Source organism: Tachyglossus aculeatus, chromosome 18, assembly GCF_015852505.1.
Source record: "Tachyglossus aculeatus isolate mTacAcu1 chromosome 18, mTacAcu1.pri, whole genome shotgun sequence".
NCBI lineage: Eukaryota > Metazoa > Chordata > Mammalia > Monotremata > Tachyglossidae > Tachyglossus > Tachyglossus aculeatus.
Window position 1 is genome coordinate 34,856,914 of NC_052083.1, and position 24,034 is coordinate 34,880,947.

Genomic DNA, 24,034 nt, shown 5'->3' on the forward strand with positions numbered 1-24,034 from the left:
AGTGAGCGGCAATGCACAAGTCCCTCACACTACAATCAATTCCCCTGTGCAGGTTCCATGGGAGACTCCAGTTAGCTTGGGAGGTGAAAAAGCTGCTTTGGCTACTCAGAATTCCCTTCTTCCCAGCCAGGAGGGCCGTAGCTTCAGCAGATGCAGTCCTACAGTCCTACAGCAGATGCTCAGTCCTGTAGACTGAGCAGGGAAGGGCAGCTACACTGAGACTTAGAGTGGCCTGCCTTCTCAACATCTTTTCTTCCTTCCCCCTTGCCCTGTGCTCACATTTTACACTTGTGGCCAGTGGGAAGAGCTCCCTCCGTGTCTGGGCACTGCTGAGGGCCCAGTCTAGAAAGGGCTATGGTGCAAGGTACGCCAGGGCAGGGACTGTTAGAGCTGTTTCAATCAATCAATCAATCAATCAATCAGTCAATCGTATTTATTGAGCGCTTACTGTGTGCAGAGCACTGTACTAAGTGCTTGGGAAGTACAAGCTGGCAACATATAGAGACAGTCCCTACCCAACAGTGGGCTCATAGTCTAGAAGGGGGAGACAGAGAACAAAACCAAACATACTAACAAAATAAAATAAATGCAGGCTGCCTCAGGCATGCCAGCCAGTGCAATGCTGGATAAGGCTGGAGTCCCCTGAGTGACCATGATTTGACTGATTGACTGATTGATTTCCTTGTGCTGCTTGGGGAAGGTGAAAGTCCCAAACCAGAAGCAGCCAAAGAGGCCGTACCGCAGGTCTACCACCCTCAATGGGGAGGGGCGAAAGGGCATCCCGAATCCCCCCACAACCATCCTGCTCTCACCTCCACCACTGCTGCTGCTGGGGCTCAAACAGCTCTAGGGCTTTTGGGGCATGCAGGTCACCCCTCTGGGTCGGGGTGCGGGGAAGAGGGGACGCTTGATCTGACCTCACAGTGGCATCCACAGTCTATATAAGTGAACTCAAGTGAAGGCTCTGGGAGGACTGGAAGCCTATTGCTTCCGCCTCGGAGGCCAAGGGGAGCGCCGAGAGAACTGAGCCACAATCTGGTCAGGGCAACGGATTAAAGGACGGGAAGCACGGATGTGTTTCCCAGTTCTGCTGAAAGGCTGCAGCTCACCATTGCACTCGGTTAAGACCAAACCTCGGGGCGCTCCTGCTCCCAGACATTCCCGGAGCTGGTGAGAACGGCATCCAGCACCAAGCGCCAAGAGAGAAACCAAGACCGAGTTGCGTTTGAGTCTCCTAAAGACTAGAGTAGAAAGGTGGTGCACGCAAAAAAGCAGCAGGTGGAATCTACTGAAACCATTCACCCTCCACACTCATTCCCTTAGAAACATTGAGCATTTCTTGTTTTCAGTAGGGAGAGCTTTTTTTGTTTTTGTGCCTGTCTTTCTAGAATACTCTGTGTTCAAGCAGGAAAAAAAATGATCCAGTGGCAGGACCAACCTGTCTGACTGGTATCGTTTCCAGGGGCTGGTTTATTTGTGAGCCAAAAATGGTCTCCATTTCCAGTCTTTTCATTTTTATTTTGTTTTAGGCCGATCTGGCGTGATAAGCAGGGTGAATTTTGATATGGCTGGGGAGAGCTGTTACTTTTAAAAAAAAATCTAAATATCCAGGTTTCGTTAATTGTGTTACTGGAAAAAAACTGTAGCTGTGGTAGAGTGGGTAATGGGCAAGGGAGATTGAAAGAAAAACAATGGAGGGAAAGAAGAGGGAGAAAGGGCTTCGTTCCATAATTCAAATTTACTAGAGGTAGTAGTAGCAGTAGTCTTTACTGAGCATCCACTGGGTGTAATGCACTGTACTAAGCGTTTGTTACTTAGAACCCGTTACAATGTAATGGGTCTACTAGACTCAATCTGTGCTCTGGACAAGTAACAGCTCACTGGTGTATGTGGGGTTCAAGGATACCATTTGCAGCAAACTTTCAACACAAAGCATTTGCCTTTGGTAATAGCGGGTGAAAATAGGGTTGAGTTTCATGGATTAAAAAAAAATACTCGAAAATTACCTGACTCCAGCATTTTCAAAGAACTTTCAACTCAAACCCACAGTCATTTTACAATAACCATCTGCTAGTTTTTAACTCCCTGCATTAGTGAACCTCAAGAACAACACTGAACAGTAAAATCAAGAGTATAAGCCCACGGGAGACAACTACGTTTTACCGGGCTTCTCTGTGATTTTTAGAGTCCTCTACAGTTATCAGGTGCTAAGGATTGGATAGTCATTCCCCATCCCAGCCCATCATAATGGGGTTGTCAGTTTTCCTCCCTGTGCCTTGTGGGTTTTGCTGGAGAGAATTAGGGCAAGCCACACTTGAATAACAGCCTTTCGGAGACACTGATGTTCCCGACTCCCATCACCGGCTCCCCGTCAGACTGAGGCGAAGTGACTTTACTTTTCCAGCGTGGGAGGCCAGGAAGCACATCCCTAGAGTAAACAGACCAAATGCTGTGTTTGCCCTCGGCATTCCCATCTGTACAAAGCAGGCAGTGTTGGCCCCCTGCTCCTGAAGAAGGTCGGGGGAACTAATGAGATAGATGCCGGGAAGCTCTCTGCACACTACTTAGACGGTAGCTCCGGCGGTTACAAAAAAAACCCCTTATTTTCCTCATATTCCACTTGTTGCCCAATGTTCTTAATCGTGGGTGGGAAATGAGGAAACCCAAGCAGAATTTCCATGAAAATATTTCACCCAAATTTAACTGGTTTTGGCAATTTGGTAACCTTTGTCAGGATGATCTCATCCAAGACTCTTCCCCTCAGAGTCCTGTGTGGTTTTGTAGGGCAACAGGAAAACATGATTCACTCGGGGAATCTTAGACGTGAACGTTAAATAGCAGGGGGACTGAGAGAAGGCAGACACGGGGAACCCAGAAGAAACAAAAACAAAGCAAAACTCAAAGAGAGACTCACTTTAGAGGCCTGGGCAATTCGGATTGGAGAGAGAAAGCCAGACTCTCTGGGACTCTCTGGGATGGGACCAGACTCTCTGGGATGAGGAAGGCTGGACCCTACTAACTAGATCGAACAGGTGAGAAGTGAAGGAGAGTTAAGTGCTTAGTACAGTGCTCTGCACACAATAAGCGCTCAATAAATACGATTGATTGAGAGTGGCGGTCCCATCTCCTGCAGAAGCCAGAGCTTTCCAGTGGCAAAGTCTACCATGAGGAGAAGACAAGTCTAAAGTTGGGTGACCCATGCTCACTAGTAGCGTCCATTCACAGCACACTGAAATGTGCGGTTGGGATGGTTCTTTCATCATCATCAATCGTATTTATTGACCGCTTACTATGTGCAGAGCACTGTACTAAGCGCTTGGGAAGTACAAATTGGCAACATATAGAGACAGTCCCTACCCAACAGTGGGCTCACAGTCTAAAAGGGGGAATATTTTCTACATTTCCCCTATGTCCCCGGCCTTCTTCCAGATGAACAGAAGTCCCTTGGCTCCTCAATTGGCCACACCAAGAAAGCAGTCCGCCTGGTGCCTTCACTGAGAGAGCCATCTGCCTATACTCTATCCTCTTCCCATTGCACCGCCAAGCTCCCGCCCCTCCTCGTCCCACCGGGACCCAATCTAGCTGCCGTTCCATCCTGACAGCTCCAACCCTCGCTATCCACGCGGTCGCTTCTCCTCATGCTGACTTCCTCGCCTTCCTTTCTGGCTCCTCCTCCTCTGCCCTGTGCCGACTCCTACAGCTGTTTTTCCTGCTTCCTGCGTGCCAATCATCCACTTCCTCTTTTCCCCCGTTCAGCCCTGTGCCCGCTTCCACGTCCCCTGCCATGTCCACCTGATTCTTTGCCGTCTCTTTTGCGCCCAGGAGGAGCCCGGAAGCACCTGCCTAGGAGCGAGAGCACCTTTTTAACCCTAGCCCCAAATGAGCCGCCACGAGGAACTGCCTGGGGAATCGGAAGATGGCCACTCACCCCTGGGAATCGGTCCACCATACTCGTGTGTTCCTCTGACGGGTTTTCCCGTGCGGTGGGGGCGTGGCGAGTCTAAAATCTTTCATCCAGGGCCTTCCTGGTCCTCCGTTCCTTGTACGGCATAGCTGCAATGGAGGGAAAAGTCTCTTTAAATGACAGCACCGCCACGTCCCACTAATCAAGATGAATTGCAGCAGTGGGTGCCGCAGATTTTACAGGTCACCCTCCCTCCGCAGACTTCCTTTCCTTCTGAGGAATCTCCTCCACCTTGTTTGAGGCTCCAGGGATTAGACAAACTTGTGTCTCACCTCAAACCAGTGTATTGGGTAAAGAAGGGCGGGGCTGCTGCTTGTTCCTGCCTCAGACACGGGCACAGAGGCAGGAAAGGGACTACAGCTCCTTTTTCAGATGAGAGAAGACTGAGCCAGGGCCCAGGCCTAGAGGAGTCGTCTGGGCCAAAGGGAGCACTGTTGGCATTTTGATCAGGAGCACGGGGGCCTCTAACTAGCTCAGACCCCATCGTCGGCCAGCATGGGGCTGAGGAGGGTTGTTGCCACGTTAGTGGCGTGGGAAGGGTCGCCTGCAGAAAATGTCCTATGGAAGGTAAATAATCCCTGTTGTCCCCTGGATTCTCTTCTTTAATCTTCCTGATCCTTCTATCACTCCTCCGTGCCTGTGTCCCAACCTTGGCTAAACGGGATAATATCAGGTAGGAAAGCTTCATCACCGGGGGAGTTTGTATGGTCTTTCGGAACATATCAAGGGCCATCAGCTTTGTAGAGTGAGCACAGATTTTACAACTCCTGCCAGCTCTCTTCAGTCTCCTCTTAATACTGGGTTTCCTGCCCTGTCTTTCCTCCAACTTGTAATAAGTAGATGGTAATGGCTCGGCCGCACCTTCGGCACAGGTTCGCGGGATTTACGCCCTCTCCTGGAACATTCCGGAATTGCAGCCATTTGTTGCTCTCATTCGTTCAATCATATTTATTAAATACTTACTGTGTGCAGAGCACTGTACTAAGCGCTTGGGAAAGTACTACTTCCCAGACCGAGCCCCCTCCTTCCTCTCCCCCTCTCCATCTGCCCCGCCTTACCTCCTTCCCTTCCCCACAGCACTTGTATATATGTATATATGTTTGTACGTATTTATTACTCTATTTTACTTGTACATATCTATTCTATTTATTTTATTTTGTTAATATGTTTGGTTTTGTTCTCTGTCTCCCCCTTCTAGACTGTGAGCCCACGGTTGGGTAGGGACCGTCTCTATATGTTGCCAACTTGGACTTCTCAAGCGCTTAGTGACCTCCTCACCGTACCTCGTTCTCGCCTGTCCCGCCGTCGACCCCCGGCCCACGTCATCCCCCTGGCCTGGAATGCCCTCCCTCTGCCCATCCACCAAGCTAGCTCTCTTCCTCCCTTCAAGGCCCTACTGAGAGCTCACCTCCTCCAGGAGGCCTTCCCAGACTGAGCCCCTTCCTTCCTCTCCCCCTCGTCCCCCTCTCCATCCCCCCATCTTACCTCCTTCCCTTCCCCACAGCACCTGTATATATGTTTGTACATATTTATTACTCTATTTATTTATTTATTTTACTTGTACATATCTATTCTATTTATTTTATTTTGTTAGTATGTTTGGTTTTGTTCTCCGTCTCCCCCTTTTAGACTGTGAGCCCACTGTTGGGTAGGGACTGTCTCTATATGTTGCCAACTTGTACTTCCCAAGCGCTTAGTACAGTGCTCTGCACACAGTAAGCGCTCAATAAATACGATTGATTGATTAGTACAGTGCTCTGCACACAGTAAGCGCTCAATAAATACGACTGATTGATTGATTACTACAATAAAGAATGACAATCCCTGCTCACAGCAAGCTCACTGTCTAGAGAACCAGCATCTCCCACCATCAGGATGGTTCACTCTTTAACTCTAGACTGTGAGCTCGTTGTGGGCAGGGATTGTCTCTATTGCTGTATTGTACTTTCCCAAGTGCTTAGTACAGTGCTCTGCACTGTAAGTGCTCATTAAACACGACTGAATGAATTAAATGAATGAACTCAAGAAAGGCCAAGGCCCTTGACTCTTAAAATTTTCTTTGTTTACTCATTGTGTGAGCTCACACAGTTTCTCTCCCGTGTCAGTGGGTGCTGTAGCATGATTCCACAGCTGTATCTCATTCTAAAGAGGCGGCTCCAAAACTACAATGATTATTATTATCATCCAAGGATTCATTAAGCATTTACTCCTGTTCTAGGTCTTTACCACTTGAGCGAGCATTGCTCAGGCACCGATATTTAAGTATGGGGAAGTATGCCCTATCACCAGAAGGACGTGGGCTCGAGCTGTTTCTGCAGTAGTGGAGATGGCTTGCACTGAACCATCCAGCGCTTAGAACAGTGCTTTGCACATAGTAAGCACTTAATAAATGCCATTATTATTATTATTATTATTATTATTATTATTATTATTATTATTATTATCCACACTCCCACCCAGTCCCCCTGAGCCCAGCAGCTTGGGAAGGAGTTTGCTGGCAGTTGGTGGCTTTGGGACAGAGTATTTCAGAGCCCTCGACAGCAGCAGACACTGTTGTGTCCTCTCACCCATTTTGTAAGTCGCCTCCAAGCTGTTACTCAGAGTGGCTTAGTCTCTGACCTTACACACAGATAATTTGCACATTTATAAATTCAGCTGATAAATGCTCATCCCCATCCATGTTTTCCCAGCCTGACTCATTCAGACCCTCTCTTGGGGCGGTGGGGGAGATGACTGACTTGGCAAAATGCCCTCTTTCTTTCCTGATCAATACCTACATTTACCGTTTTAGGAATGATATTTTATGTAATGTGTATTCGTCCTCATCTTGTGTGCTGCTTATTGTTTCACCACTCTTTATGTGTCTGAAGCCAGTCCTCTCTCCTCCTCTCTTCTATTTTTAGATGATGAGCCCCCTTGAGGGGCTTATGTCTAATTCCCAAATCTGTATACCTGCTCAATGTTTAGGACAGTTCTCTGGGCAAAGCAAGCACTTTACTATTACTATTACTATTATTACTATATATACTATATATAATAGTATATACTATTATACTATTACTATTATAGCAAGCACTACTATTACTACTACTACTAGTGGTTGGTAACTTCTCAAGCAGAGCGCTCTCACTGATAGCTCAAATCTGACTGTGTGTCCCAACTCTATTGTACTGTGCTCTCCCAAGCACTTAGTCCCATGCTCTGCACAGAGTAAGCATTCAATAAATCCCATTATTGAATGACTGAGGGGTAAGGGGGTTGCTGGCCGTGAGCACACCTATGGAGCCAGTTTGTCCCTGCCTCCCTCGGCGGCCCAGGGCCGGTAAACAGGGGAGAATCCCACACAGGTTCTGACTTGGGACCCAAACTCACAGCTCAACCCAAATCTACAGGTGCCCCTAACCATCCATCCTTTCCCCTAGTTCCTCTTATCTACTGCTTCTTGGCCATTCTTTGTCATTGCCAAGGAAGAGGGGGAGAGGCCAGGAAAGGACAGTCCTCGAGAGCTGCCCAAAGGGAGCGTGCCTTCAGGACACATCAGCTAGTTGGGTGGAAGAGGTGAGGGGGGGAAGGAGGAGGGAGGAAGGGAAAGAAGGAGAGAAAGGATCCGCAGGGAAATGAGTCAGGAGAAACATTTGCACTTCCCTCGGACTAAGACTGTGGCCCCATATATGGGACAGGGACTGTGTCCCATCTGCAAATACTGCATCTACCCCAGCACTTCACACAACGCTTGGCATACAGTTAGCATTTGCCTCGCCATATGCTTTCGAGTTGTTTCCGACCCATAGCGACACCACAGACACATCTCTCTTTTAGACTGTGAGCCCACTGTTGGGTAGGGACTGTCTCTATATGTTGCCAACTTGTACTTCCCAAGCGCTTAGTACAGTGCTCTGCACACAGTAAGCACTCAATAAATACGATTGATGATGATGATGATGATGATGATCTCTCCGAGAACGCCCCGCTCTCCATCTGCAATCGTTCTGGTAGTGGATTCACTGAGTCTGAAACACGGAAGTGGTTTACGATTGCCTCCTTCCACACAGTAACTTGAGTCTCACCCTCTCCTCTCTCCCATGCCGCTGCTGCCCAGCACACGGTAGTCTTGACTTGTGGAGATTGCCTTCCACTCACTAGCCACGGCCCAAGCTAGGAATGGAAACGGTATGCCTCTGCTTGACTCTCCCTCCCATAGCCTAGAGTGGTAGAGTACTGGAAACTGAGAGGGGAAGTTAGCATTTAAATACAATTATTATCATTATCTTCCCCGCCCCTCCAGCTCCCGGCATAAGACCACAGAAGAACCCTAGGTATCCTTACACCTATCAATCAATCAATTATATGCATCATATGAGAAGCTTCTAGGAGTCAGAAGGACCTGGGTTCCAATCCTGCCTCTGCCACTTGTCTGCTGTGTGGCCTTAGGCATGTCACTTAACTTCTCTGGGCCTCAGTCACCTCATCTGGAAAATGGGGATTAAGACTGTGAGCTCTATGTGGGATGGGGACTGTGTCCAACCTGATTAACTTGGGTCTACCCCGGTGCTTAGTTCTGTGCCAGGCACGTAGTAAGCACTTAATAAATACCATAAGAAAAACCCAGCCCCTGCAAGGTGCCAATCACTATACTCACTCTCTCTCTCTTCCAGGCAGGGTAGATCTCTCAGTGCCCAGGCAAAGAAAACTCAGGAGACGTCTTGGAAATCAAGAAGCGCTCTCAGATCCCTGTGCTGATGAGTTTGATGAAAATAAATTGGGGACAGCTGAGTTGCATTTCTCTGGAAATACCGGTCCATTTAAATTAATGGAAAAACTCTTGGCCAAACACGGTCTCTATTTCAAAAAGCATTTTGAGGGGTTCAGTGACCTCAAAATGGGGCCTATCTTGATCTCGGCCACTGCTCTTTGGTCTGAAATTGAATTAGCGGCTTCTTTATGCTCTGTGTTAAACAGCACTCTGCCTATAGGTTTTCCATTATTTCCTCTGCAGCTCCAGAAATGTCTCGTCCTACACATTAGTCCCCACAATGTTCTGCACCCCCAGAGAAACCTCTGAGCTTGCTACCCCATATTTCTCTCCACAGTCCCACAAACAGACCATCTTAAAGAAGACACCACCTTCTTAGATATAGGACCCTTATCTATAATCACTATATATGTGGCTGAATAGAAGCTTGCCATTTTTTGCCCCCAAAGCTGAACAAATGGGAAACGTTAAATTCAACCATAGATAGCATAGGCATTAAATGCAGGAATTTTTTTTTAAAGTAGAATTGCTACCATGACTTTAGAATAGAGTAAGAGAACAAACTGGAAAGAGACTGAGCAAACAGAATTATTGCAGCAGTTAACCATTTCTAGCGGTCTGGGATATGGGAGAACTGAGAACGTGACTCATTTTGAATCAGTAGCCTAGGACATCTGAAGGTAGGATTCTCTGTCGATCTAGAAAATGGAGAAAGCTTTCCATGATAACTTGTTCCTGACGTTTTTACCTTCTTAAGAAGTTGATCTTCCACTCTATCCTAAATGACTTCTTCATCACTTGCTTCCTTCCAGGTAAATCAGGGTGCTCAAAGAGCTAGGGATGGAAATGGAGCCTGAGATTTCTGTCCATGGGTAGAGAGCTGGGGCCTCAGAATGAGAAAGAAGATCATTTACTTCCTCTTCACTTCAGGGCAGAGGCGGCAGGGAAGAACTTGTTTAGACAAACACGGCCGAATCGAAATAGGATGGAGACAGTGTTCTTTTCCAAAAAAACTGTTCTACATCCATGGGTTCCTTAATCGCTCCCCACACCCTTTCCATTCAAAGCGGCAGGCGATTGGCAAACCATAAATTTTGACACAATGCCCTGGGATTGGCGCGGGACATGGGGTCTGCCTGGGCAGGTGCAGATTTGGGGCCAAGGGAAAAAACCACCTGTGGTCACAAGACAGAAAAGCCAACTCTTCCTGTGTGGATTCTAGAGACAAGTTTATACAGAACATATATTCTAGTGAAAATCTTTAGATCATCCTGAAAATGACCTACAGTTCTCTCAGGAAAAGGTTTGGTTTTCCTTGGTGTATGAGTGCTGGGGGCATTGATAGGGATTTCTGGTCTCTGCCTGATGTTCCTGCATCACATGTCTTTTCTCTGAGGTCCCACACAAAGCCTATAAAAATGGAGCAAGCCCAAGATGAGCCATCTCGCCTTCCTGTGGGAAAAGAGAACTGAGAAATCACCTCGCAGGCATCTCTGTTGGAGTAAAGCCTGAACAGAGGTTTAATCCAAATACATTACTCTGAAGGGGTGAGGGTATTGGGGGAAGAGGGAGGAGATGCACAACAGGGAAAGATCGCCACAAGAACAATCCTCTACTACAACAGCAGCACAACAAAATAATGTCTTGAATTTTAAGACCGCTTTGGGATACTTCCAAAGCCGTTTCACATCAATCACCTCTTTTTCTCCTTACTACATCTCATGGAGGTAAGGAGAGGCAATAGTCCCCATTGTATAGATGGGTACAACCGAAGCTCGGAGAGGTTAAGCCACCTGCTCAAGATCGCCAAGAGGAGAAGTGAGACTAGACCCTGGGTCTTCTGACCCCCCGGGCACATGTGCTTTCCACCGAACTCACTGCCTGGGCGGCGGATATATGAAGGGGTCTTCCCTTTGGGAGCTTTTCTCTCTGGGGGTTGTTGGATTCTGCGACTGCAGCCTGATCAGACCCTGAACTTGCAGCGTGGCTCAGCCTTCGGGTGCCGGGAGAGCATGTGAGTCACGGTCAGGTGTGCATGCTCAGAGGCAGGAACCAAGTTTTCTCAGCGCGCTGTGGCCGGCCCTTAGGAAAGTTCTCTAATTGTCTCTGGTTCTGGCCCAACACCACAACACCGAACCTCAGTGGAAAAACTTCCAGAGCTGGGGGAAGTTTCACTTCAACGGAACATAAAGGGAGATTCAGGGATGATCTTGGCAGAGAAAAGCTCTAAGGGGATTCAGAGCCATGAGGCCAAGATCCCTCATAGCAGTGAGTTCCCCATCATCTCACTCAGACGACCGCCCCATGTCTAGAGGAGCAGCCCTGGGACCCAACATCTGAAAAGAGATCAAAAGCAGGCGGAGAAGATGAAGACACAAGGGTGATGGTGCTTCATTTCAACAGCAGAGCCCTGACTGAAGCTGAAAGGAAACCTATCCTGGGTGGAAGGGGAATGTAAGCTTGATTTCTGATGCTCTGCCAGTTCCTTGTGGGGAACCAAGATCTCAAGAGTTTCTACATTTCCCGCAACAGTGGTGTACGACCCAGGGTGAGGCTGCCTCGTGAGTCTGGCCTCTCTGGGCAGAAGCTGCCCCACCACTGGACCCAAACCATGTTGGGCTGGCCCAAAGGCTAACCCCTTCAGTCAATGGAAACGGCTCGTCCCAAATAAATAAGCATGGGGTACATCAGCGGGCACCTGAATTCTGCAAGGATCCACGATGAGATCATCAATCGTACTTATTGAGCGCTTACTATGTGCAGAGCACTGTACTAAGCGCTTGGGAAGTACAAATTGGCAACATCTAGAGACAGTCCCTACCCAACATTGGGCTCACAGTCTACAAGGGGGAGACAGAGAACAAAACCAAACATACTAACAAAATAAAATAAATAGAATAGATATGTACAAGTAAAATAAATAGAGTAATAAATATGTACAAACATATATACAGGTGCTGTGGGGAAGGGAAGGAGGTAAGATGGGGGGATGGAGAGGGGGACGAGGGGGAGAGGAAGGAAGGGGCTCGGTCTGGGAAGGCCTCCCGGAGGAGGTGAGGCCTCCGTAGGGTCCTGAGGGTTCATTCAATCGTATGTATTGAGCGCTTAGTGTGCAGAGCGCTGTACTAAGCGCTTGGGAAGTACACGTCGGCAACATATAGAGACGGTCCCTACTCAGCAGTGGGCTCACAGTCTAGATGCCATTGGACAGGCAGAGACGAGGCAAAAATAAAGTGATGGTTATCATTTTCTTGAAATAATGGTGTCAGACCCAGTGGGAAATGGTACGGGGTCAGGGGGAGTCCTCCAGCAGGGGAAGTTACCCCCCGCACCAATCAATCAGTGGTATTTATTGAACACCTATTTTTTTGCTGAGCACTGTACTGAGCGCTTGGGAGAAGCAGCGTGGCTCAGTGGAAAGAGCACAGGCTTGGGAGTCAGAGGTCATGGGTTCCAATTCCGGCTCCGCCACTTATCGGCTGTGTGACTTTGGGCAAGTCACTTCACCTCTCTATGCCTCAGTTACCTCATCTGTAAAATGGGGATTAAGACTGTGAGCCCCACGTGGGACAACCTAATCACCCCCAGCACTTAGAACAGTGCTTTGCACATAGTAAGCGCCTAACAAATACCATTATTATTATTCTACCATTCAGTCGGCAGACACACTCCCTCTCCTAGAAGTGTGTCAAGGCTACTGGGGCTTAACTGCAGTCTCAGGTGGCTTAGCTGTCGGTGACCCCTGCCCAGAGGTTTCTCGGGGTTGGGGAGGGAGATGTGGGGCTTTGGAGGAAGTTTTCTGGGGAGGTGTAGTCTCCTCAGTGCTCAGCGCTCTGCACTCAGTAATGGCTCAAGAAATACCCCTGGGTGACTGATGGGGTCTTTGCCCCCCCATGGCAATCTCCGCAAGATGCGTCATGCGTTTGGTCTGGCCACTAAATGGCATTTCCGTTCCTTCACTCACTTCTCCACTCCCTGATGCCTACAGTCTCTTGGCCCTGAGAGTGAAGGGGGGATAATTATTATTATTATTATTATTATTATTATTATTATTAGAAAGAGTTTGAGGGCAGAACGGTGCAAATGCACGTGCCCGTTGGGTGGCACCCTGATCCAAGCTCCAAAGCTGCCTGGATTCACCTTGGGAGGAGGTGACAATGAAGAGCAGCAGGGGGAGACTGGTGGAAGGGAGGGAGGGAATGATAATAATAATAATAATGGCATTTGTTTAGCGCTTACGACGTGCCAGGCACTGTTCTAAGCGCTGGGGTAGGTACAAGGTGATCAGGTTGTCCCACGTGGGGCTCACGGTCTTAATACCCATTTTACAGATGAGGTATCTGAGGCACAGAGAAGTTAAGTGACTTGCCCAAAGTCACACAGCTGATAAGTGGCAGAAACCACGACCTCAGACTCCCAAGCCCGTGCTCTTTTCGCTAAGTCACACTGGGAAGGAAGGAAGGGAGGAAGGGAAGGAAGAGGGGAGGGAAGAGAAGGGAAGAGAAGGGGAGGGGGAGAGAAATTGAGGGAATCAGAGGGAAGGGAAGGAAAGGGGAGGGGAGGGGAGAGAAGGGCAGGGCTACTTTCCCCATCTCCTTCCATATCCCTTGTGGAAGAGGAACTGACAGGGAACATGGCCTCTGCTCCTCAGTTGCTCCTGGGATTGCTTAGGATGACCCTCATGCGTGGCGGACTCACGTGACATCATTCACATCATGCCGATGACGTGATGTAACACAAAGTCGTCCCCTGAATCACTTTGGGAAAATTCATCTGGGGCCACCTGCACCCCAAAGTGTCTTGAAACCCACCACCCCAGCCTGGGCCAGTGGCTCCATGTGCCCAGGTGGCAGGGGGTGAGGCAGAAGTGGGCTAGGTGTTTCAAATAAAGACACCCCCTATAAAGGCATCCGGGGGCCTTCCTGAGGAGGGCAGGGGACTGGCCAACTGAAAACAGATAAACGGCCGCCAGATCGCTCTGCCATCTCTCCCCTTCTTGCTCATGCCCCAGCCCTGGTCACTGGGCACTTAGGGGAAACCTGGAATGCTGCCTGCTGCCATGGGCACAGATTGTTAGATGCTCTGAAATGCCCTTGCCCTTCTCCATCTGGGGTTGCCCGCCTGAAGTTGGGCTGGGGAGGGATATATTTGGGCAAGTTGGTGGCCATCCAGCTGGGCCAATCTGAGCCCATGTGAGCCAATGGGACCCTCTGGCAGCCAGGCACAGTTCCTGGCATGGCGCCACAGCACCCCACGTCTTCAAATCCCCCAGCTCTGGGTCATCTGGCCCGGGGCCTGGCTGGAGGCACCAGTCGGTGCTGTGGTGAAAGGGCTCAGCTGGACAGCCAGAGGGTTGATTTGGGCTGGGCTCCACAAAGAGCCTGGGGCTCCATGGTGGGTCGAATCGGACCAGAGGACCCAGCCCTGATGATTCGCCCTCAACCTGACCTTCACTTCAGAGCGAGAAGAGTGAGGACCAGACCCTGGCCTCCTGTGAGTGGAGAACTCCAGTCTTTACCAGATTCAGGGGAAAACTAGATCAGGCCCAATTCATCCACCCCCCGAACCTCCCACCCAACGCCTAGCCCTGGTTTTCCCAAGGACAATTGGGTAACCCATGCTTGGTCACAGCCAGAATTGTACAAGGCGGTCCAATGGTCAGCAATGGCACATAACGTCACTGTGTCCCGCCAGGCCTGCAGCATCATGTAACAATGCTATTGAGAACATATTGCGGCCTTCCCCAAGAACCCAGAGCGTTTCTCTGGGGTGTCCCTCATGCCCGCACCTGTGCTCTTGAGTGCTGCCTTCCCTTCCCAAGTCCTGTTTCTACCGACATCGCTTCCAAGGTGCAGGAAGGCAGAACACTGAAAATAAGGAAGGAAGGACACAAAAGCATCTGGTGTCGTATCCATGCCGGGCCAGACTGTCTGGTGGAAAGCCAGATGGTCACTATTATGACTCTAATAGTTTTGGCGGGAGGGAGTTTTCTTTTTTTAATCTCAAAGCTCCCCACGGTACCTGCTGGGCTGAAGTATTTAGGCCTGGGAAGGGCCGTGTCAGGGGGAAAGAACAACCGGCCTATGCAAGTGAGTCAACGGATCGGGCTTTGGAAGTTCACCTGAGGTGTGCGCCTCCATCTTGCAAAGTGCACTCAGCTTTGGCTGCAGCGGAGTTCAGAGGGTCTTCCTTCTGAGTAAACAGGATGGAGGTGGTGGAGGAGATGGTGTCAGAAATACACCGGATGACTGTTAAATACCATCTGGTACCTCACAATGACAACAGACTCGGTATAAACAGTTTTCCCCCGCCTGCTCTGTCACAGCCCACCGTCCATAATCGGACTGCTTGTTCGCGCCCCAGAGTCCACAGGATTCTCGGGTCGTTCCCATTCCAAACCCCAGCGGGATTCTAGATCCGAGCCCCAGCAGCAGGGAAAATCACGTCCTAACCAATGCTGAGCAAAATCGAGACAAGTACAATTGGAGGAGGGCTCAATGATGGGGACAAGGACAATTCCTTCTAGCTGATTCGATTGGCTGTATGCCCCATAAGTCTTTGAAGCCAGTGAACCGAGACGGAGGTTATGTGTGATTAAAAGACAACGAAGCCCATTCTCTCCCAGCCCCCTCCTCTCATTCCTAAACACAGTCCACCTTCCCGTCGACTCCCACCGGACCCCAGCTCCACCCCCACGTTAGGGCAGCAGAGAGTCATGGACGGGGGCCCCACAGCTGTGCACAACCTCAGCCTTGGACCTCCAGGGGGGTTGTGGCGGGGGGGAGGGGTCAGAAAAGGCTCCTCCCCTCAGGGCTGACTCTCCCCAGGTGGGCCCCCTGCCTTGTGGGGCAGCGGAGTGGGGGAGGCTGTTTGGACAGCCCTCGCCCATAACGGTGTGGTGAGGGACGTGACTTCGGCAGGAGCAGCTGGCTCCCGCTCGCACGTTGGCGTGAGCCCAATTGCAGAGGAGAATCCGGGAAAGGGGGGATGGGAAAGGGAGAAGGGAGGGAGAGAGAGAATGTGTTTGTGTGTGTGCGTGTGTGTGAGCGAGAGAGAGAGAGAGAGGGGCTCTTTTTCCCTTCCACAAATCCAGGGGGCCGACCACAGGACTCTCTCGGATTCCCAGGGGAGATGTGGGTCAGCTGATCCTTCACCTGGGTGATGTGTGCTGGGTGGGAGGAGAGACAGGAGGAGGGGGGAAGAGGAGGAGGAAGAGGGGGGCATGCTTAAAATTGCTTACTTGAAGACTCCCCTTCCTGCTGTCCTCTAGCTTCTCCGACGTTCAGGGCAGCAGAAGTCACTATTGCTTTGAGTTGCTTCGTCTCCTTCTCATCCTTTGTATCTTGAGCTGGGAAACTGGTGGTGGTGGGGGGCAATTATATCTTTTCCTGAAGACACCCTCACTCCTTGTGCCCCCTTCCCCCTTCCACCTACCCCTGAGCTGCTGTCCAATCAACTCTTAAAGGCATCAGAAAAGCCACACTCACTGGTGTCGTCCCCTGTTCCCAACCACTTGGCCTTTTCCTTCCAGAAGTTACGTCCATTGGCTCACAGACTCGGAAATCGGAATTTCCTGGCAGCTCCGCGGTGCGGTTGCTATTTTAGGCTCCAGCCTGATTCCCCTACCCTCATCCGCCGCGGACTATGACAGGAACGATCCGCGGAGGGGAGGTGGCTGGGGGGCCGGGGAGGGAGGGGGGAGGGGAAAGGATCGGGCCATTGTGCTGGGACTGACATCCTCGGGGAAGCAGCCGGCGGGAGGAGCTGGGCAGAAGGCCGGTGCAGTCCGAGGAGTCCCCATGAGATACCAGTCTTGGCAAATGCCAGCCCAGAATCCCAGTTGGCACAGCCCGTGAGCAGAACGGCCTCAGCCCGGTATGTTTGTAGCCATCTGGAGAATGGCCGGGCTTCTGCATCTTCCTCTCTGGGGCCCAGTCTGGGCCGGGCCACTTAGGGAAGGCTTCTGCCCGAAATTCCCCTGCAAAGGATGACCGTTCACTGATGCCATTCGAGCAGGGCCACAGGGGCATTCGAGATTCTGCTTTGTCACGATAAATAGCCAAGCCACGGATCCACCGAAATTGGTGGGGCTTTTCCTCAAATATTCAATCTCTAGGAAGAACGAGAAGTAGAGCGAATGGAAATGTCACCATCTGGACACCAACTGACTTGGCGAACCGAATAGGAAAAAAAAAATGATGTGGTCCTTAATGCAATTTATCATTCTTGGCACCCAGAAAAAAATGGATTCAAAAGAGGCACACGGGGTAATTGTCGAGAAATCTGTTGACGATCAATTTTTAAACCTTTGTGACTTTTGATACCCGTTCGTCAATGCTTGTCGCACCGTGCCCCCACAGCCCAACCCGTCGGGCCAGGTCCAGTGGAAACACAACCCAGATGTGAGTCAGGTGAGGACGAGATGGTCTGAGTGGTGAAAGGAAGAGGAGAGCAGGCTAACAGGAGCCGGCAGCCACGGGGACGCTCGGTTGGGTCCCAGCCTGCCGGGAGAAGAGCTCATTCCACTGGATTACGGGAGGGCCGGCAAACCGTGCTGCCTTCTCTAGGATGTAGGGCAGAGGGCATTGTTGATGCTCAAAGGGAGGGAGTGGTGGCCGGCTATAGCAGGCCGGTAGCTGGGCGGAACGGCACAGATGTGAAGGATGGACACGTCAGCTTCCTGTATCGGCTGCATTTCCTCGGATCTTCTGCAAGGCCTACCGCTTTCTCTTTGGTTTCCCTACCCGGCCACTCGGCGGGCCATGACTGATCTGTCATCTGAGTCCCTTAGACCTCCCCTCCAGGGTTGCTGCCGAGAGAATTCTTCCCAACCCTTTCTTCCTACGCACAGCCATCCGGCTGTTGTCCCAGTTGGCCAAGTATTGCTCGGGATCGGAGGGCATTCTGAAGTGTCTGGGCACCATCCGGCGGTCCTTCCTCTCCGGCTCCCAAAAGAGCAGGGCTGCAAGAAGACGGGACCTTCCACGCAGAAGCAAGGACTGTGGAGAAGACAAGCTGGGGGCACTGTCCTCGTGGGCTGCTGAGGCAGAGACAGGAGCTCTGTGGTGTTCTGTCCTCCCTCAGTGGCCATGGCCAACATCTTCCCCTTCAGCTTCCGGGCTCCTGGGTCCCCGCACTCTGAAAAAGCCCAGGAAAGATTGGTCCCAATCAGAATTGCAGGTGGTAGTCTCAAAACCGCTTCTATTTCACAGACCCCACATTCAAATCTTAAACCTTCTGCTTGTTTTCTAAGAAAGTACTGTTGGGATACTAGCTCTGCACACGGTAAGCACTCAATAAATACAATTGATTAACTAGTTATGGTCTTTATTAAGCACTCACTGAGAGAGAATCAGATTGGACACCTCCCCTTTCACCCCTGGGGGCTCCCAATCTAAGTGGGAAAGAAGGCATTTCCCAGATATGGAAACTGGGTCCCGGAGGGATTAAGGGGTTTAAGGTCACCTGGCCAGACACTGGCAGAGCTGGGACTAGAAGCCAGGTCTCCTGACTCCCGGACTCATGCTCTGCACTCGAGGATTCTTCCCCAGGCATCAGCCAGGTGCAGGGCCCAGCCCCAGGGGTGAGGCCTGGGCAGGGCCAGGGCAGCTCCTCATGTTTGCCCTGTCTCCGCTCCCAGCTCGGAAATCCTTGGCCACTGCCCGGCTCCTCCCTGACAATGAGGCAGCCCCAGGTAGGGCAAGTCTTTTGGAGGAGTCAGAATTTGTCTCACCTGGACAGCAGGCACCCTCTCCCCTACCCTTGGGGCAGTCCAGGCTGGGGTGACTCCAGGATCACGCCTCCTGAGGTAGCTTCCTGGGAAGCTCAGCCTGATGCCGCTTCATCATCATCATCATCAATCGTATTTATTGAGCGCTTACTATGTGCAGAGCACTGTACTAAGCGCTTGGGAAGTACAAATTGGCAACATATAGAGACAGTCCCTACCCTACAGTGGGCTCACAGTCTAAAAGGGGGAGACAAGAGTCTGGCACTCTGGCTTCACCCAGAGTGCTTAACCTTAGGCTTGCCCTGTGTTCACCACAAGCAAATGGATTCTCCTACCACAGAGGGTCAACTCCAGGAAGCCTTTCCCGATTAACTTCCCATCTCCCCATTTTATTCCCTCCTTCACCCCCACCCCTGTACTGCCATTTGAGAACATCCCCCTACCTCGAGCACTTGGGTACTACTACTACTACTAATAATAATGATGATGGCATTTATTAAGCGCTTACTATGTGCAAAGCACTGTTCTAAGCGCTGGGGAGGTTACAAGGTGATCAGGGTGTCCCACAGAGGGCTCACAGTCTTAATCCCCATTTTACAGATGAGGGAACTGAGGCCCAGAGAAGCGAAGTGACTTGCCCAAAGTCACACGGCTGACAATTGGCGGAGCCGGGATTTGAACCCATGACCTCTGACTCCAAAGCCCGTGCTCTTTCCACTGAGCCACGCTACTTCTCTACTAACCCCTCTTACCTTTTGGGGAACTTACACATTATACTTAAACTCAGTTGCTTCCTCCTACTTGCAATTTATTTTATAGGCTAGCTCCCCTGTGAGATTCTAATCTCCTCAAAGTCAGGGATCATGTTTACTAACTCTATCGTACTCTCCTAAGAGCTTAGTACAGTGTCCTGCATAGTGTAAGTGCCCAGTAAATACGACTGATCAACTGATGTTCACAACATACACCTTTCCCATGCATACAAGGCCCCCAGAACCAAGGCTTATCAGAAGGAGAAGGTTTCTAAACCGGCTCTCTCCTCCCTTGGGGCCGAGACATGGCCAGCACAAAAGTATCAAGCTCGAGACATAGCTCTGGGGGAGAGAGCTCCAGAAGAGAGAACTCCGCGCCTCACTTGTAATAATGGCATTTGTTAAGCGCTTACTATGTGCAAAGCACTGTTCAAAGCGCTGGGGGGATACAAGGTGATCAGGTTGTCCCATGTGGGGCTCACAGTCTTAATCCCCATTTTTTTACAGATGAGGGAACTGAGGCTCAGAGAAGTTAAGTGACTTGCCCGAGGTCACACAGCAGACATGTGGCAGAGCCGGCATTCGAACCCATGACCTCTGACTCCCAAGCCCGGGCTCTTTCCACTGTGCCACGCTGCTTCTCACTTGGACGATCCAGAGCCTCACTTGTCACTTGGACGATCCAGAGCCTAAGGCAGGGAGACCAGGCACTCACACTCCCAGCTCTGGGAGGGGGAGGCAGGCGGCGGAATGCCACCTGAGTTACGGGAGTTACGGGATTTACGGGATCTGCTTCCCTCCCAGGTGCCTGTTGCCTGAAGGGAGCTCTGATTTCTCAAGAGGGGATTACCAATTTTGCTCTGCTGCCTGGAAGCTGCAGGAAATGGCCAGAAAGGGAGACAGGATGAGCCAAGAGCAGCCTGGAAATGGATTCTCGGAGCACAGGTTCTCCAAAGAGAGTGGAGCACCAACTCCAAACAACTTTCCCCATTCCTGCCACACCTGGGAAAATTGGAACGGTTTGGCTTAACCCTGGAGATGTTCAACTTGAGGAGGAGAGGTTCTGGAGGCAGATTAGGCCTCGTGGAAGGAGTAGCCGTTCAAAAATGCTCTCCATCAGCATTCATTTATTTTCCAAATCCACTCTGGGATCACAAAGGCTGAAAGGGGTCCTCCAGTCAAAGCCTCACCCCCAAGATCCCCGCCCACCGTCCCTGGGGCCGAAATGCCGCCCGGCACCAGGCTGGCCAATGATGACCCTCCCACATGCCAGACATACCCTCCCCTGACTAACCTCTCATCCCATCTGGCAGATGGACCACTTCTCTCCCCATTTGAAATGACAGCTCCTCCAGGAGGCCTTCCCTGATTAAACTCTCAACTCCCCACCCTACTTGTCCCCAAGTGGCACTTCTGCACTTGGGCTCAGATGAGCGCTTGGGAACTCACCTCCCTCCTGCAGCACCCGCGCGCCTCTCTTTAATACTCCAGTACTTCCTCCTACCTGAAATTTATGTCTGTGCCTGTCTCAGCAAAGAAGTTGGGCCGGGCAGAACCAGCTGGGGTTCTTGGCAATGTCTGGAAGTCGGGGGTGGTGTGGGGGAAGTAGTCAAAGCAGAATGGTGGCATCGCAGCAGGGGGAGCTTAACTAAACTGCGATATTATGGCAAATGGGTGGGCTAAGAGACCATGAAAATGGTCGGTTCTCTAGGCTAAAATGAGACAGTGGAAGTTCCGCATTACAGCTGATCTATCAGGGCTCTGATTCCATTAGAAGGATCAGGATAACCAACAGTTTTTAAAACCTTCTGGTTGAAATTCCCTGGCAACTTCAGTGAAAACGGAAGAAACCATCTAGCGCTGGCTGACCCAGCGGCAACAGAACCCTGCTGCAGTTTCAGGAAGCAGGTGGAAGTCGGGGTCCAGGAAACATCCTCAGCTGGACAGAGCGCTTCCTCTGCCAGAGGTCAGCGTGAGCGATGATCGCAGAGAACCGACTGGCAGGAAGAACGGGCAGGAGGTGGCCCTGAGTCAAACCTTTGGCAAAAAGGTGACTGTGTCTCAGAAAGTTACAGAATTCAAATTCACCCCCCTTCCATCAAACGTGGGTTTCCTCACCCAAAACTTTTCTGGTAAAGGCACAAGCTCACCTTCCAGTGGAGACAGTGGGCATATAGAAACTTAGTCCAGGCTGGGAACCCCCTGCCTCCAGCTACCCTACAGACCCACCACCAAACTATTTGTGTCCACTTCCTCTAAGAGAATCAATTCCCAAGGTGGCATTTGTCCCCTTAGGGCACTGGGTCTTTCCCACCTTAGACTGCAGTCATGCCAGCCATTGAATATCCATCATTTATTTAGTCAGTCACTCAGTATGTAGTGAATGCAGAAAGCACTGCAAATACTAGAAAAGAAAAATAGGAATTCAGTGTCTAAGCCAAAATCTCCAAATACCAAACATCAATCAATCATATTTATTGATCACTTACTGTGTGCAGAGCTATGTATTAAGTGCTTGGGCGAGTACAAAATAACAGGGTCGGTAGACACTTTCCTTGCCCATAATGCGCTTTCAGCCAACATCAATGGTTAATCGTAGATAAAAATCAATGGTCATCCAACCTGATCAGCCTCCTCCTCTGAACACACAGTTTCAGCATAAAGGTAAGAGTTAGGCTGAGGGTCCAGGTTTAGAAATTGGCTTGGGTGATTATCGGTGAGTCAGTGACTTATGGATGAGGTTTGATGCCCCGGTTTCAACAAGTTGTCTTACCCTCATGGTTTAGTGGGGGTGAAGTGGGGAAAGAAAATTCACCCCACCTGCTTACTGAAGCAGGGCCAGGGTCTGGATGAAGTGACATTTGGAAAAGGACAGGCAACGGTTTGATTCGTATCTAACTCCCCTGGTCTCCAGACTCTCTACGCCCAGCATTACCTTCAACAGCTTAGCTCCATTCGTAATCTGTTCCAGGGTCTTTCAGTAGGGAGGAAACTTGCCCACTCAGAGGCCCACACCCTTTGGAAACCGAGCCAGGTTCAGCCACTCAGCTTGCCAGCACATTGCTTTCTCCTGGGCTTTTGTTTTTTGGGTCTCATCCTCCTTTCAATTGCTCTTTCTATCTCCCTTGGCTGGTCAGAGGGCCACTTTCTAGGGCATATGGAGTTGGCGGAGGTGGGGGGACTTCCCATGTCTGCCCATTGTAGCCCTTCAGAAGCATAAAATAATTGTTATCATTGCTGTTATTATTATTACACTGTCTTGGTGTCTCTCCTTCTCCATCTGCACAGCCACCATGAATAGCACCCCTCCTCTCTGCAGAAAACTGTACTTAAAAGTGCTGTAGGCAAAACCCTCCAGGCCAGCGGGAGTTTGACTGATGACAAATAAGACGGTTTTGCCCCTGCTTTCCACTACATGAATAAAAACATTAATGGGGGCGAGCAGATACCTGTTAGGTCTTATTAAAAGCCTGAAAGGAAGATTAGCTGTTCTTTGGTTAAAGACGGTGCTTGAGTGAGTGGTCAGACCGAAAAGTAAACAAGTCTGGGCCTTGCCATAACTCCTCATTCTACCACAAGGCTGGAGGAGACAGAAAGCCAAAGTCTCTTCACCATCCCCAACATGATGGGCTATTAGCATTACAAGGAATCTCTCAAAGGCGCAAGAGACCTTAAGCTTCTTGCGGGCAGGGAAAGGGTCACATGCTTCTTTATGTGCTTAGCACAGCACACCCAAAGGCTGTTGGATAAATACCTCAGTGACTACTGCCATTACTACCACCCACAAAAGTCGGATGACATCTGTTGCCCTATCACAGCCGTTTCGGTCGGGTCAGGAATGTGTAACTCATCCTTGGGAAGTTGTCTTCAGGTTGAAACTTGGCAAATGTGGACTCAAGCCAAGCACCCTATTTAAAAGCAGTAAATGCCCCGAAGAGTATCTAGAAGAGTCTAAAGCCAGGATTATGGGTCTCGCGGTAGCTTTGGGACCTTCTGGCCCCTGAAAAATGACTGGGATTTCTATGATACTCAGTATAGTAGTCTGTTAAGCCAGGCCCAGCACTGTTTGGATGAATTGATTCAAATCAGATGGAGTCTTATTAAGCTCTCCAAAGAGTTCAGCCTTCAGGAAAGATGTTTCTGGAAAGAGGTTCCATAAGGATTTTTATGGCTGGAAGCCCAGGCCAGGGTGTGTGCGCGTGTGAAGGATGGAGACCAATGGCGGTTTGCCACAAGAACCCTGCCACAGATGGGCACTGCCACAGCAAGAGCAAGATGAGCTATTCCTGGTCGGAGGCAAGGTCTCGGTTTTGAAGCGGTCTGAGACCCAGGGGGGCCATGACTTACTTTCAGGGGCAGTCCTGCCCAGCATATCGGCCGTGGAGAGACTCGTGTGCATGTGGAACGCGGCCCAGTGTAATGGGGAGTGTGTGTCTGGAAACACGAGAGTGCAGCGGAGAGCTGACTGTTCATATGGTGGTGTCAGAACCCAAGCCGGGGAGAAAGAAGAGCTTAAGCAACGGAACAGAACCAGGGGTGGGCCCAGGAAATTAACGGAGCCGGTGGCTGCTCCGCCCAAGCCGGCCAATCGATAAAAATGAGACCCTGGGCAAGTCACTTCAATTCTCTGGCCCTCAGTTTCCTCATCTGTAAAATGGGAAGGCAATACCTGTCATCCCTACTACTCGAACTGTGAGCCCCATGGGGGTCAGGGACTATATCCAAACTTGTTATCTTGTATCTACTCTAGCACTTAGTGTGGTGCTCGGCTCTAGTAAGCACTCAAGAAATATCACAGTTACCATCATTATTGCCAACCCACAGCCAAGGGCTGG

At 50.4% G+C, this 24,034-nt stretch overlaps 1 protein-coding gene across 3 annotated transcripts in view; it reads right to left on the bottom strand.

Annotated features, from left to right (window-relative positions):
- The window catches only part of KCNJ15 (potassium inwardly rectifying channel subfamily J member 15), an 80,294-nt gene extending 63,967 nt beyond the window's left edge, over positions 1 to 16,327 (bottom strand). For all 3 annotated transcript variants that reach the window (XM_038760385.1, XM_038760383.1, XM_038760382.1), the window contains exons 1-2: positions 15,958 to 16,327; positions 3,929 to 4,053 (exon numbers count right to left, since the gene is read on the bottom strand). The gene's annotated coding sequence lies outside the window, so the exon portion shown is untranslated. The remainder of the gene's footprint in view (positions 1 to 3,928; positions 4,054 to 15,957) is intronic.
- Positions 16,328 to 24,034: the final 7,707 nt, after the last annotated feature.